The sequence below is a fragment of the Mastomys coucha genome, unplaced genomic scaffold, assembly GCF_008632895.1.
Source record: "Mastomys coucha isolate ucsf_1 unplaced genomic scaffold, UCSF_Mcou_1 pScaffold9, whole genome shotgun sequence".
Lineage (NCBI taxonomy): Eukaryota > Metazoa > Chordata > Mammalia > Rodentia > Muridae > Mastomys > Mastomys coucha.
The window spans coordinates 45196958-45211867 of record NW_022196915.1 but is presented as its reverse complement, the minus strand read 5'-3'; the positions used below and the strand labels follow the sequence as shown (position 1 = coordinate 45211867).

Below are 14910 nucleotides of genomic sequence, written 5' to 3'. Positions count from 1 at the left end.
GGCTGAAGAAACATGGAGTCATAACTAACTCAAGCCAGACACAGTCTCATGACACATACACACACATACACACACATGCACACACATGCATGGGCATATGTACACGCAAACACGCACACACTTTTTTTTCTTGAGGTTTACCCCAGAAATACATTAAAAAAATGGTAAATTTTCATGTCAGTTTCTGAGATTCATCTAGTTTCTTGAACGGTGATATAAAAGCATCTTGGCTTGCTTCAGCTATCACAGTTCAAGCCCAGCATTTGTGAAATAACTGGAGCGACTAAAGCTACAGGCCTTGTCAACGCCGATGTTAAAAATAATAATAATAAAAACCGCTACCTCATTCATATGGCTGGGGGTCTGGAGTCCTGCTACAAGGCCACCTGGTGGTGGGTGCAGAGCGTGCCTTGGGAACAAAGCAAGACAGGACAGGACATCCAAAATACTAGGAAGGATCCTGCCTTGATGGCAAAGGTAAGGTAAGCAGAGACAGACGACAGTGACCCCAAGAAAAGCCACAGAGCTTGCAGACTGAGTAACAGGTAGGAGGGATGGGTAAACAGAAACAAGGAGACCGCCATAGTGAGAAAGCCATGGGCGCCCGCCTGGGGAAGAGGAGGAAGCAAGCAGTAAGGGGCTTCAGACTCGTGGAGGCCATTTGGAAGCTGGAAGCCCACCCTGCCTCTCTCAACCCTCTTTCCAAACTGCTCCAAGCTTCACACAGAAAAACACCCTGGGGGAAGCCATGTTAAGGTGTAAGAACAGAGGAGTCTAATTAAGCAGATCACAGTCTTCTCCAGCCTGGGGTCACCAGGAGGCCACTTCCAACCTTTCTGTAAAATGAGGGAGGGCGGGGAACTTGGGTGGGAGAGGCAGGGCAGGAACCCAACACTTCAGATGACCCTCCTTAGAGCTCTTTCTCAATTAACAGGCTAATTAGGAGCTCTGCTCTGTCTTCAGTCAGCCTCCCTCTGTATAAAAGTTCCTGTGAGGCTGACAGAGCAGGCACATGCGTTCAAAGGGGATGTCAAGTGCCTGAGATTTATATAAAGGAGGGCATTGTGTGTTGAGGAGGCAATTGGTATGTTTGATCTTGGCGTTATTGATTTACCTTTTGCACATGACAGCGTCCATTAAGTGAGATAAGTAAAAGTTGATGTGTTCCTTTCAATTGTCAGCAGGCAGAGAGACATCATTTCATTGGGTTTGGATCCCATCCGTCCATTATCCGTCCACTGAGAACAAAACCACTTTCCTATCACCCCATTACCTGAGGTGACTTATGTCTCTTGAGGCAGAAAACCTCCAAGCTTCCTTGACTTTTTTGTGGATCCAAGTTGTGGTTCAAAGGCTCAAAGGCTATGGAAAGAGGAAGTGACAGGTGCCCAAAGATGCTTCATGCTTGATGTTAACATTTAATTAAAATCCACACTGACCCACACCAAGGTTTCTGTTAAAACAGACATCATTTACTTTGCATTGCTAGGCCTGCAAAACCTCAGTCACTTGTGAAACCAGTAACCTTTGACTTCGAGAAGCTCAGTCAGGACCTAAGTGTTGATGACTCAGCTGGTTGGATTTCCATATAGTAAATTTTGTTTGATCAACTCTCTGAAATACTTTAATTAGTAGAGGCCATATTCCATGAAGCACATAAATCAGGAGGCATTGCTGGCTGAAGTTAGGACAAGCATTTCTTGGCACGGCCCCAAGGTAGTGCCTATAAGTCATCGAATGGCCCTGACACACATGGTGATCAATCACATTGAGCCTCTGATCACAGGCTGTAGAAGGCCAGTGATGACAAGCTGTGCCAACAGGACCCTACTCTTGCACTCTGGTAGATCCTTATCCACGTGTGTTTCAAACGCACTCCAGATTAGAAGTCAGAGACTATTAAGCAGGTGTAGCAATAACTATCCAAGGTAGTGTCTTTCGAATAGTCCAAAACTGGGTATACTAACTCATATGTATAAACTTAACTAGGGAGCCTGAGGCAAGTGGATCAATCACCAAGGCCTTTCTGGAATATATAATGATGTTCAGAGCACCTTGGGTTGCAGAGTGAGTTTCTGACTCAATTAAATATTAAATATATGATATATTGTATATATTTAATATATGTGACATTTAAAATATATATTTATTTTATAATAAGCACATATATATACATATATCCATATATAACATGATATATCTCAATATATGTGTGTGTGTGTGTGTCTCTCTCTCTCTCATATATATCATCCGTCACAGAGCCCTATAGCTTTAGGATGGCCCATTGCCTTTACCTCCACCATATGTTTTTCTCCTTGTAAGCCCACCCAGGAGACCACTGGTGAGCTTCTCTTACCTTTTCTTACTTTTGTGTGTCTCGTTCCTAATGTGGTGGTACTGTGTCACTATTTGATGAAGTAAACTAAAGAAAGGGGCAAGACACTACCAATGGTATGTGACGACAGTAGGACCCCTGTAAAGCAGAAAGTAACATCGAACCTGCCCAGTCTCCCCTCCATTCAGATATACAAACCAGCATAGGTTCATCTAAAGAAACCCAGCATTGTCCATCGGCCCCAGAGAGGAGGATGAGCAGAGGGAAAGACCTTGTGCGGTAGATTCTGAGTCCAGGTGGAGCTGAGCAAGCAGCTTGTTCCACCCTTTTCCAGTTAAATGCTACAAATTGTGATTTCTAAGTGAGGGGCGCATGCTCACCTCTTCTGAGACCCTGCACATGCACTTGGAGACATGAGCCAAAGAAGTATGTTGGAGGCAGGAAGCGTAATTGCAAGACCAAGGCTGTTTGGTGCTGCTGTGGGGCTCCAGAAAGGTCAGCTCATTTCTCAAGCCCTTATCTGCCTTCAGAGTACAAGAAGAGTACCACGCACCAGGGCCCTGGGAAGGCTGAGGCACAGCAGTGGCCAGAGTAAACAAGGCCTTGACCTTGGGGAGCTCATCTTCTGTAAAAAGCACATAATACCATGTATACTTCACTTTTAGAGGCTCTGGGAGCCATGAAGAGACCGACGCAGGCAACATTGTAAAAGGAGCTGAACTTCTACTAAGTCAAGACTTCAGAGGTCTTGTAAAATAATAGAATAATCATAAAATTATTAGGATAAATAATGAATAGGATAATAAAACTATCTGAAAGCCATATTGATTAGCTGATTATTCAGATTTACAGCTAAGAACCATCAGGTAATTAAGCAGATAATAGAAGGAGGTAGATAAGTAAGGTGGGTAGATGCTAGAGAGAGGTAAAGGTGGAGATATGAGGAGTAGATGGACTATGGACAGGAAGATGGATGATAGGTAGAGAGTAGACAGATAGAAGACAGACTTCAGGTCCTCTGTGTCTACGGTTTCATCTCTAATTTTTACCTCTCTACAATAACTCATGAGCATTTCTTACTACTGCCTGGGGTCCTGAATGGGCTCATACCTACATACACTACCGAATCTCTATGTCTTTTCTCAAACTTGACAATCACTAGGCTAGGAGCTTAGTGCTGATACTTTAATGGCAGCCGTATGATGCATTTCAACCACAGGCATTTGCAGGCTCCATGTTGAGAGCCATCCTGGCTTTATATTTGTAGGGCCCAGCTTTTTCGTGTTTACCAACATTCCACATGCCCCAGTGCTTTCCTGGATTACACTGTAAGGGACTGGCATCATTTGATTGCTTGAGAGAGTGAATGTCTCCTCTGAGAACTTCAGTGTTATAAAAGACAGAAGACACACACACACACACACACACACGTGCACACGCACACACACACACACACCCACACACAAAATTGCCTCCATCCTTAGGGATCCTTTTGCCTCTGATCTACTGAAAGAAGCCTTTTGGTTAACCACCTTGTTTACTTAAATTCCAAACCCACAGACTGATTTTCCTTCCTTTGTTTTAGCTCCTGCTTCAGAGGCTAGGAAGGTGAAACAGAGGTGTGCTCAAAGACTATGGGCAGTCCTGGGAACTCAGGAGACACACCCACCCAACACCAACACCATGACTCATCCTGCTGGGAAGGAGGTGAGACTGTTTGAATCTGACTTTTACAGATTACCAATCCAACAGATTCAAAGAAACAAGAGAGAGAGGGAGAGAGAGAGAGAGAGAGAGAGAGAGAGAGAGAGAGGGAGGGAGATTCATGAGCACTTAATATCTTAAATAGGTCACCTGCCCTTCTGTTAACCCTGCATTTCTCTAGTGGTGACACAAGGCATAGAATGACATGTTTCAGATTTGGGGAGTCTCAAAGGGAAAAACAAGACTGCTATATAGGGCCTCTGCTATTGAGTAGAGCTGAGCAGCCAGCCTCTCCGGAGACCTATCATTCACCAAAGAGTGGACACGCACAGTGGTGTTCCAATAACTGACAGTCTTACTTTACACTACCAGGAAACTAAAATGAAATAAACTCAATGCAGGAGATGCTGTGCTAGTGCAAGAAATGGTATACTAGTGCAGGAGATGCTATGCTAGTGCAAGAAATGGTATACTAGTGCAGGAGATGCTATGCTAGTGCACGAGATGCTGTGCTAGTGCACGAGATGCTGTGCTAGTGCACGAGATGCTGTGCTAGTACAGGAGATTCTGTGCTAGTGCACGAGATGCTGTGCTAGTGGAGGAGATGCTGTGCTAGTACAGGAGATTCTGTTCTAGTGGAGGAGATGCTGTGCTAGTGCAGGAGATGCTGTGCTAGTGGAGGAGATGCTGTGCTAGTGCAGGAGATGCTGTGCTAGTGCACGAGATGCTGTGCTAGTGCACGAGATGCTGTGCTAGTGCACGAGATGCTGTGCTAGTGCAGGAGATGCTGTGCTAGTGCAGGAGATGCTGTGCTAGTGCAGGAGATGCTGTGCTAGTGCAGATGGTGTTCTAGTACTAATGCAGAAGAGGCAGGTTTGGTATCAAAGATGCTGAGGAGGCAATTAGAAATGAATAGTTAGGAGACAGGTTAAAATGAGTCACCACACTGGGATTTTGTTTGAATGGAAAATTTATGTCAATTGTCAAATATTTTTACATATGATAATTTTTTAGTGATTAATGTGTACATTTTATGAAACTGTAAAACCTGGAGGAGGAGGAGGAGGAGGAGCTGGAGGAAGCAGAGGAGGAGGAGGAGGAAGAGGAAGAGGAGGAGAAGTCATATTACATGAGAAGCCTTTTCACCTGGAGAGACAGCCTTCTTTCCTCTACCTTCAAGAGCTGTTTTGTTCTCATTTGTGTACTGTTCTTAGTGGTTAGAGCCTGAGAGCCCTCCTCTAAAAAGATCATCCATTAACTCATTTCATTCTTAAGCTTTGTGAATCACTCACCTCCTGCTACCCTCTATTTTGCAGAGAAGGCAATGGAGGCTCAAAAGAATGTACCAGCATCACACAGCAAGAAAATGAGTGGCTCGAGCCTGTGCTGCCTGATGACCAGGCCTTGCCCATCACACAGCATACCTCTTACCACTAGAGCTGCACGGCCACCTGTGTGCAGCTGCCACAAAGTCACGCACAACCTCATTTCCAAGCTTGGATGCAGTCCCTAAGCGATGGACAAAAACTGCTGTTTAAAGACCAAGTTCTCTAGGACACCAAAAGCAAGAGCTATCTGATCCTAGCCCTAGACCCAGGGCTGTCAGAGTCCTCTAAGGCACTACCAGGACATGAATGTGATTTGTAATCCAAGTTCCAGGGGCAGGCTTTCCCATTAAAAGCTCTGCAAATGAGTGATGTATTTCCTCAGGATTCCTTGGCTCCACTCTCAACCCATTTACTACAGCTTTTAGCTCTAGTTAGCAACCGAGAGGGCCCTGAGCCCCGCTTGTGCACCCACCACACTGTTCGTGTTTTATTTCCCCCAGTTAGCTGATAGTGGCCACTTGATGCTGGGAAGTTTCCATTAGGATAATTGATTCTAAGACACCATCCCCGAATAGCCAATTCAGAGGAGAGCTGACCTTTTAAGAGAGTCTTCCCGTTTGTAAAATTTAATCAACCATGGTGATAGAAATCCTTGCAGGACAAAACGAAACTAAGAATATTTGGAGCATCTGGAAGTGTTGGTTGACTTGTGGCCTCTTAAAGCACCTCACACAGTAGACTACTTGCTCCTGGGATCTCCAGAATTCTATATTGCAGTCTCTCTCTTGGATCTCAATTCCATCTTTTTCATGCATTCAGAAACACATATGCACAAGCACACACACACACACACACAGAGGCACACACACATACATGCACACACACATGAACACATACATATACATATACACACACACGCATACATACACAGGCATACACACACACAGGCATACACACAAACACACACACACACACACATACACACACACAAGTGTACACTTGTCAGTTTTCAGACATACCTAGTCGAGCTCTGTGCTGTGGAAGGTGAGCAGTTTCCACCCATGACAGTTATCACCTATTAAATGCACTATGGTGTGTGTGGCAATATATACTGTCATTTTTCTCAGGGATTTTATTTACTGCTGAAGAATTTCATCTCTTTATCCTACCTGGCCTGCAAAGAAACCCTAAGTGCCCCTCCTGGATCAATGTAGACAAAGGCTTGCTCCTGAGTGCAGTGAGCAGCCACACAAGTGTCTTCATCTTCTATCCCATCTTTATTTATACCCTCCCAACATCAAAGCCGAGAGAATCTTCCTTTTAGTCTGGTGTTCGGGTAGTTTGTGCCACCTCTGCACCTCTCATAATCAAGCCCCGCTCCATGTCCACTCCGTGTTTGGAAATAAGGGAAGGATGCACAAGTCCGTATTACCCGGCAGGGCCCTGCGCCGCCCCGTTTGGGAACTAGAAGGGGTTTCAGTGTTGAGTGAGCTCTGCGTTTTGCACAGGCTGGCTTGGTGTTACTCACATGGCAAAATATCTTCTGTATACTGCTTCAGTGAGCTGTCTACAAACCCTATGGGCCTCCCAAGGAGCCAGCTCTAACCCAGCCTACATAGTCAGGCCCCCCAGGGGTGGGAAAGGAGGCCCCAAGGGCCTGAATAGCTGGAGCTGGGAAGTTGTCTTCCACGTCCCAGTGAGTCAAAAATAAAGCAACTGTTGTAGGTTTAGTGCCTTTTCTTTCTTTCGTTTTTTAAGTTCAGGGCAAGAGGGGAAAGAGCTAAGTAACCCGATCTTTCCTAAACTCCACCCCGCTCCTAGTAATCAGGTAATATCCATTACACAAAGAACCGCATGGGTTCCTCAGCCACAATACTGCCCATTGTTTATGCTTTAATTAACTTCTGTTTTACTGATTTATTTAAAAAAAAAAGTAGAAGAAGATGAATTGGCCTTCTGCGAGGGGTTGAGTTATTGCAAGCTGAAACTCCTCATACCTATCTTGGGAACTTCAAAGAGTAGCCAAGTTTGTTTATGTGCAGGAAATCAAATTAGCAAAACCATTACAGTGGCTTCGTGGCATTCATGGTCGGGCTGGTGAAAAACAGTAATTGGAAAGTGCGCCTCTGTACCCCCAGCCATCTCAGGATTTCCAAGCGCTTTCCCAAGTCGAGATGGCTGGCTAGCTAATGATTGAAGGTTTGCAGGGATCTGGCTGCGTTGCTCCCTTGCACACTGAAATCCCAGCCCCTTCACAGGGAAGGGTTCAAGTGGTCCAAAGGAAGATGAATTTGGAGGGACTTTCCCCCCAATGTTGTGAATGAAGACAATAAACTGGAAAATAAGAAATACATTTGAATATGTGGTGAGGAATGAATTGAAGAATTCAACCAAAACAAATGCTGCTTCTTTCAAAAATAAAATACCACAGCCTGTGGAATATGTGCTGGGGATCTAAAGACTGTCTGACCACAGTTTAGGCAACCCAGAAAGGGAATAATTATAATTATGTTCAGTGGCAGCACATCCTCTTTCTACAGTGGCCATGCACATAGAAAAAAAATAGTTATTTTGGACTGCTCCACAGCTCAAAAGGAGCATTTGTGTTGAAGACTTAGAAATGATTTGGCAAAAATCACAGACCCTGAATAATAGTTTTGTCCAAAAGTTTGTGTGCATGAAAATTTAATAAAAGGATGTGTTCATAGGAACCCTAAGGTAGCCTTCGAAGGAATCAGAGCTAATAAAATAAAACAAAATATGGATCCAATAAAATAATCACAGATTCAAAAGTCTTTAGCTCTTTATGACCAGAAAATAACTGCGTTAAATCCACTGCTGACGTGGTGCTCGCCACTGTCAGCATAATGTCTGGTAAGCTGGTGCCAGAGCCAACCTTTGAGGCATACTTGGAGCACTCCAAAGCTCTCAGGTGGCAAGCTGTAAAAGGGGCTAAACCAGAACAGAAAATAAACCTTCTAAGCACCGAAGCATAAATTACCACTCTCTAATCCTGAGTTGTTAAAAGGAACTGCTCCCAGACTCCTCCAAAACAAACCTCTTCCTGTGACACGGAAACACAAAATTCAGTGCCCCAAGTGGCTATAAAGCACGGCCAAAATGTCAGCCATAACAGAAGCACCCAGACCATGGTCTTCCCAATAATACAGCTCTTAAAGACATTCATCTGTAATAGGCCGGTCTCTGGTCTCTGTGCTATTTAGAAGAATTTTAGCTGCACCTGGACATCAAGCTATTCCTGAGGTGTCCTGGGGAGTGGTTGAAGAAAAATTCATGAGTAGCTTTCCTTTGGGTTGTAACAGGAGGATGTTGGAACTGAAGTCAGGAGTGTGGCCCTGGCTACTCTACACTTAACTGTGTGACCTCAAGTAAATTATACTGAGCTTTTTCATATATAAAATGGGGATAAAAATCTACCTTCCTTTCAGAGCAGAGATGAAAAGAAATGGAACTGAAATCCTGCATCCAGACAGGATCCTGTGTTGGTGAAAAAAAAAAACCTGAATTGGTAAAGGTATTTTTATCTGGCCATTGAAAGCTAAAATTTTAAAGCTGGTTATATAAAGAATAAAAGAAAACATTTCCTTGAAGATTGAATTTATTTATTTATGCATAAGTGTGTCTCAGTGAGTGTCTGTGTGTGTGTGTGTGTGTGTGTGTGTGTGTGTGTGCACGCTTGCCTGGGTAGATATGCACACCTGTGCCTCACAACTTATTTCTGGGTGCTGAGACATAAACTGAGTGTTTATAGCTACCGAGACATCTTTCTAACCCCAGACACACTTCTTTTTAAATTAACAAATCACTTGAGTAAAAAAAAATGAGTACTTATCTTACAGTTATTTTATAAAACCAAAAGTTTCAATGTTGATATTTAAATATTGTATTATTTAAATATTATGTACAGTGCTAAGGGTATAAGACAGAAAATGATCCTTGTGTCAAAAGCCATATTGTTTATTATTCTCTTGTTAGTATTTGGACGCAATAGTCACACTTTCTCAGGTAATTTTAGAAGGAACAGATAAGTTTAGAAAGTGTGTGTATTAATTGGGACACCAGAAAGAGAATAGATGCCTATGGGACACTCAAAATGCAGGCTTGGTCTGGAAGGTATCCTTTATACACCATAAAAGAAAATCTTAGGAGCAGAGTGGCTGTGGTGGCTCACAACTTCAATCCCAGCACCAGAGAGGCAGCCAAATCTCTGTGAGCTCGAGGCCAGCCTGGTATACAGGCCAAGTTCCAGGACAGCCAAAGCTACACAGAAAAAAGTCCTGTCTAGAAAAACCACCCCTAAAAAAAGAGAGAAAGGAGAATGAGAGAGAGAGAGAGAGAGAGAGAGAGAGAGAGAGAGAGAGATGGGAGAAGGAAGAGGAAGGAAGGGGAAGAAGAGAAGAGAGGAGGAGAAAGGGGAAGAGGAGGAGAAGGAAAGAGGAGGAGGAGAAAGAAGAGGAGAAGGAGGAGAAGGAGGAGGAGGAGGAAGAGGAGGAGAAGAAGGAGGAAGAGGAGGAGGAGAAGTAGGAAGAGGAAGAGGAGAAGGAGGAAGAAGAGGAGGAGGAGGAGGAGGAAGAGGAGGAGAAGGAGAAGGAAGAGAAGGAGGAGGAGGAGGAAGAGGAGGAAGAGGAGGAAGAGGAGGAAGAGGAGGAAGAGGAGGAAGAGGAGGAGAAGGAGGAAGAAGAGGAGGAAGAGGAGGAGGAAGAAAAGGAGGAGGAGGAGGAAGAAGAGGAGGAAGAGGAGGACGGGAAAGGGGAAGAGGAGAAGGAGGAGGAGGAGGAGAAAGAGGAGGAGGAGGAGAAGGAAGAGGAGGAAGAAGAGGAGGAGGAGGAGGAAGAGGAGGGGAGGAGGAGGAAGAGGAGGAGGAAGAAGAGGAGGAGGAGGAGAAAGAAGAGGAGGAAGAGGAGGACGAGAAAGGGGAAGAGGAGGAGGAGGAGGAGGAGGAGGAGGAGGAGGAGGAGGAGAAAACATCTGGAGAGAAAGGGCAGTGATTAAGAGCACTTGCTGCACCTGCACAGAACCAGAATCCTGTTCCCAACACCAGCATCTGACAGCTCACGACCACCTATTATTGCACCTCCAGGGGATCTGACATCCTCTCTGGCCTTCATAGGTGCCTGCCCATACATGCACATACCCCCACACTGACACACACAAACATGTACAGGTGCATAAATAAATAATAATAGATCTCTATAAAAAATTAAAATGGAATCGTTGATTCCTATCTGGCCCAATGAGAAGTGGAAAAAAAATTGAGACTAAGTGCAGTCAAACTAACCATGACCTGATATGACAGATAGCTAACTTAGAAACCCAGGCCCTGCCCAGCCTCAACTAGTTAGGGCTTTCCTCATTTAAATAGCAGGACTTCCCCAAAGGGAAGTGAACCTTCAGAGCCCTGCCTAGTCCACAGTTTCAGGCAGACAGCTCTTCTCCTGCTCTGGTCTTGGGAAGTGTTCTGAACAAGCTTCCCTTTTCTACTCTGTCCTCACAAATGAACACCTCACGTCCCCCAGTCTCTAACCACGTGAACTAGGATAAGATTTTAGCATTGGCCATGTATTCCTAACTGAAATCACTTGAACTCATTCTGAATTGTACAAAGGGTAAACATGCATTTTTTTTTTAAATAAAGCATTAGTCTAGTTAATATAGACTTAGTAAGGCAGACAACTACTTTCAAAATCATGTATTAAGTTTAAAAATAAATAAATAAATTTGCATGCAGGTCATGACAAACCCTAAAGAAACGTTTAACTGCATACTTTAAAGTATGTCCCTGTTGTTAAGTAGTACTAAAGTGTTTCTCAGCAAAGTCGCATCTCATTAACGTGCACAAAGTGATGTCATGTCCTTTACCATATGGGAAGAGAGGTCTGACAAGTTTTAGAAATTTGTCCCACTTCATAATGCTCACTGGATTTTTCCAAGTTCAGGGTTGCCAAGTGTTTTTGTTTGTTTTTTTTTTTTTTAGTGATTAAAAATTTCTCGGACAATTGTATCCATTTTATACGTACATTGGAACACATCTGCCCCCATCCACCTCCCTGTTGCACCTCCATCCCACTGTGGCCAACTCCTGTTCCTTGCTATATGGGTCTCTTTTCTTGTGTGTGACTTTTTATTTTGTTTCATGACCCACTGAGTTTAACCAGGGCCATCTGTGTGACCAATAAGCATGGAGCTGCCCGATGGAGTCTGGTGGCCATACCACTGGACCCACATCTGAAGAGATTTCTTCTCCCTTAAAATCTTCAGTAGCCCATAGTTTAGCAGAGAGGGATAGGTCCCCCATGAGTCCCGCTCTGATTCATGACTGGCTTTATTAGGTCCATTCTTCTGCAGGCCCACTGCAGGCAAGCCACAACAGCTGTGAATTTATGACTGCCAGAGGGCAGCAGTTTTAGTGTTCTTCTCCCTGTCTTCTGGGTCATGCATTCTTTCTCTTCCTTTGTCCATGGAATCATTCAGTTATCATTATTTCCTTATTTATCTATGTCCCATTTTCAGCTGCCAACTTTCAAATAGAGGAAACTGAAGCCACTTGATTCCTTACCGAGGACTGATTTTATCTTTCAACTTTTCCTGCATGAGTCAATAAGAACTTCCTCACAAACATCTCAGAACAAATGAAGTGATCACATATAAAACACCTAGAACAATTCGCATCTTGTTTCCATCACCGACCACTTAAATCCAACATATACCCCGTCCCCCGCCCCAGTAAATGCAAAGTTTATCCAGGATGGGTTTGTCTGTTGTTTGTTTTGCATTTCATCTCAAAGGATTTAGTCCCTAAGTTGTCCCTAGGAAAGACAAAGATGACAGAAAAGGATCCTAGCTGAGAGCCACATGACCATGGACAACTGCAGGGCAGCCTGGACGTGGTGCAGAAATCCACTGAGACACTGAGTATGCTTATTAAAAGCAGAACAAAGGATTCAGGCCAAGAGCAGGCAGGTCCCAGAGATGGGCATTCTGCTGAACGAAGAACTATGTGTCCTTAGCTAGGTATAGCTGTGTGTTGCTCTAACACACACCCGATACATAAACAACCTATAGAGAGAAGGGCTTTACTTTAGATCATGGTTACAAAGGTTTAATCTGAGACCATTGGCTCCACTGCTCTGGGACCCGTTTGAAGCAGCTGTGTCAGCAAATCTTCTCTTCGCACAAGGGTACATTAAGAAGAAAGCAGAAGACACAAAGATCCCACAATCCCCTCCAGTAGCATGAGCCCAGTGCTCTGTAGACTTTCCATAGGCCCTGGCAAAGTTTCCACCGCCTCCTAGTAGCCCAAGCAGGAGAGCCAAGACTAATGCATATGGGCCTTTGGGGAACCTTCCATATCCAAGATATAGCATGGACTCTGAGAGACAGAAGAAATACACATAAGTTGGGTATGATTTATACATGCAACCCAGAGAATGGAGGCGTAAACAGTGACCTTGCAAGCCTCTGCTATCCTGGGACTGTTGAGCAGTGTTTAGTTTCCAGCTGACAGTGATGCTTCGTGAACTCAGCTACTGTTAGATAGTGACTCTTGGGATCAGAAAGTAAATGAGAACAGAGAAACATAATCCTTCTCCCGCCTCCTGGAAAACCCTGACAGCCAGCGCCCACAGCAGACAGTGCAGACCCAGACAACCCTCTGGGACTGCCATCTGCCCGTACATAATTGGCATTAGGCATTTACTTACATGTGTGAGAGGGAAGACCCATTTCCACGAGTAAACTATTGATAAAGGTATGAAATTTGAGGGAGCTTGAAAAAAAATTGAAGATCATCTCCAAGGACTGGTAACAGCTTTGAAGCAAAACAGAAATGCTTTTTCAGTGGGGGGGAAAAATAAGATTATCCAGCCATTAGGACACCCAAGAGGCTTAGTCTTTATTAAACCAGAAGGTCTAATTCCTTAACAAAACTTGGCTAAGGGATTTGCAACTTGTTTGTGAGCCCAAATAAGTCAACATTAATATGTAAACCCTCTAAGGATACCCACAAACATAACTATGCTAGTATTTTATTTTCCTTGATGAGACCTAATTCTCTGATGTGAATTCATCAACAACACCCTGTAAAACAATTCAACCAGTTATTGTTACAGATAAATACTTAAACAACTCCAATCAAGATGTATCAAAATTGGATCAACAAATCCAGAGGCTGTGGGAAGACTTGCCATGTATGATATTTAGTTGTTTTTCTGTTCTGTAGACTTATTTATATGGATGGATGGATGGATGGATGGATGGATGGATGGATGGATGGATGGATGGACTGATGGGTGGGTGGCTAGCTGGATGGGTATGCTAATGGATGGAGATAAAAGGACAAGTAGGTAAGTAAGAAAGGCAGATTAGAGGGAAAAAGATGAAGAAGGCTGGGTAGGGCACACAAGAGCCAACTTTGCCTATAAAGCCATATCTATTTCTCAGCTTTTTTTTAGTTCCTATGCATATACTTAATGTATATATGATTGACTCTCTTTCCTTCTTATCACTTCCAACCTGAACTCTCAGGTGACTGGACCAGACTCTTACAAATTCTGACCATAAAGGTGCCAACACAAAACTGCCTGCACCTGCCCCTAGAGGTGTTCCGAGTGTGGCTGCCTTGTCACATGTGTGTCAGTAGGTGGCAGAGAGGAAAAAGGTTAAGTCTAAGCTCAGTGTTCTGACCTGTGACCATCTGAATGATTAGTATCCTAATAAAATAGTTAAGCCTCAGACAACAAACAAGACTAGAGCCAGGGGTACCCAGATAGGGAGCTAGCCTAAAATGACCACCAGCATGGTGCTGTGCAAGCTTGGATGGGCTTCCAGGGTAGGGAGCCAGCCAGAGACTAGAACTCTACCTGGGACTGCAGGTCCCTGGCAGAAGTGAGCCAAGACAGATGACCTTCACAAGGGGCCACTCAGGCAGGTGAGGAACAAGCCAGAGGTGACTACCAGATGGGCACCATGGGCTCTGGACAGGGAACAAGCCTAAGCTGACCACCAGTCCTGTATTCTATTGGTCTGTGGCAGGGACAGAACATGCCTGAAACCACCCTTGCCAAGTTCCACAATGCACAAGTGGGCAGATGGAAGACCTGTCCCTGGAGTGGTAAGAATGGGAAAGCTGTCCCTGCCCCTCACCACCAGCAGCACTCAGGGAACCAGGCCCTGCACCTTACCTGGGCAGCACAATAGAAATGGTCCTAGTGGCAGGTTGAGCAAGGTGAGAAGCCCTCAAGGGCATGTGTATGGGGCCCTGCCACTTGTCTCCTATGTGTTAACACAGGCAAGAAAGAGATGATCCCTCCCTCTCACCCCTTGTCACAGGCAGGAGAGCTGACCCTGAGGTCATCAGAGCAGGGGAGCTGGGGCAGCTCCTCACCTCCTGCAGCACTCTGGAGAGTGGGCACTGTACTTCACCTGTGAAGCATAGTAGAGCTCACCCTGGATGTGGGGGTTGTTCATGAGCTGGACCGAGCGTGTGAGAGCAGGAGAGCCAGCGGTCTGCTCGGCTCAGATACC

General features: G+C 44.6%; 1 long non-coding RNA gene and 1 other non-coding gene across 2 annotated transcripts in view; both read left to right on the top strand.

Moving 5' to 3' along the window:
* Positions 1-5713, top strand: part of LOC116085125 — a 93145-nt gene extending 87432 nt beyond the window's left edge. Inside the window, exons 3-4 of the long non-coding RNA XR_004116432.1 lie at positions 3921-4042; positions 5356-5713. This is a non-coding gene — a long non-coding RNA (uncharacterized LOC116085125). The remainder of the gene's footprint in view (positions 1-3920; positions 4043-5355) is intronic.
* Positions 5714-13972: 8259 nt separating this feature from the next.
* LOC116085500 lies at positions 13973-14104 on the top strand. The gene has a single exon (XR_004116602.1). It is a non-coding gene; the product is annotated as a small nucleolar RNA SNORA17 (small nucleolar RNA).
* The last annotated feature ends 806 nt before the right edge of the window (positions 14105-14910 follow it).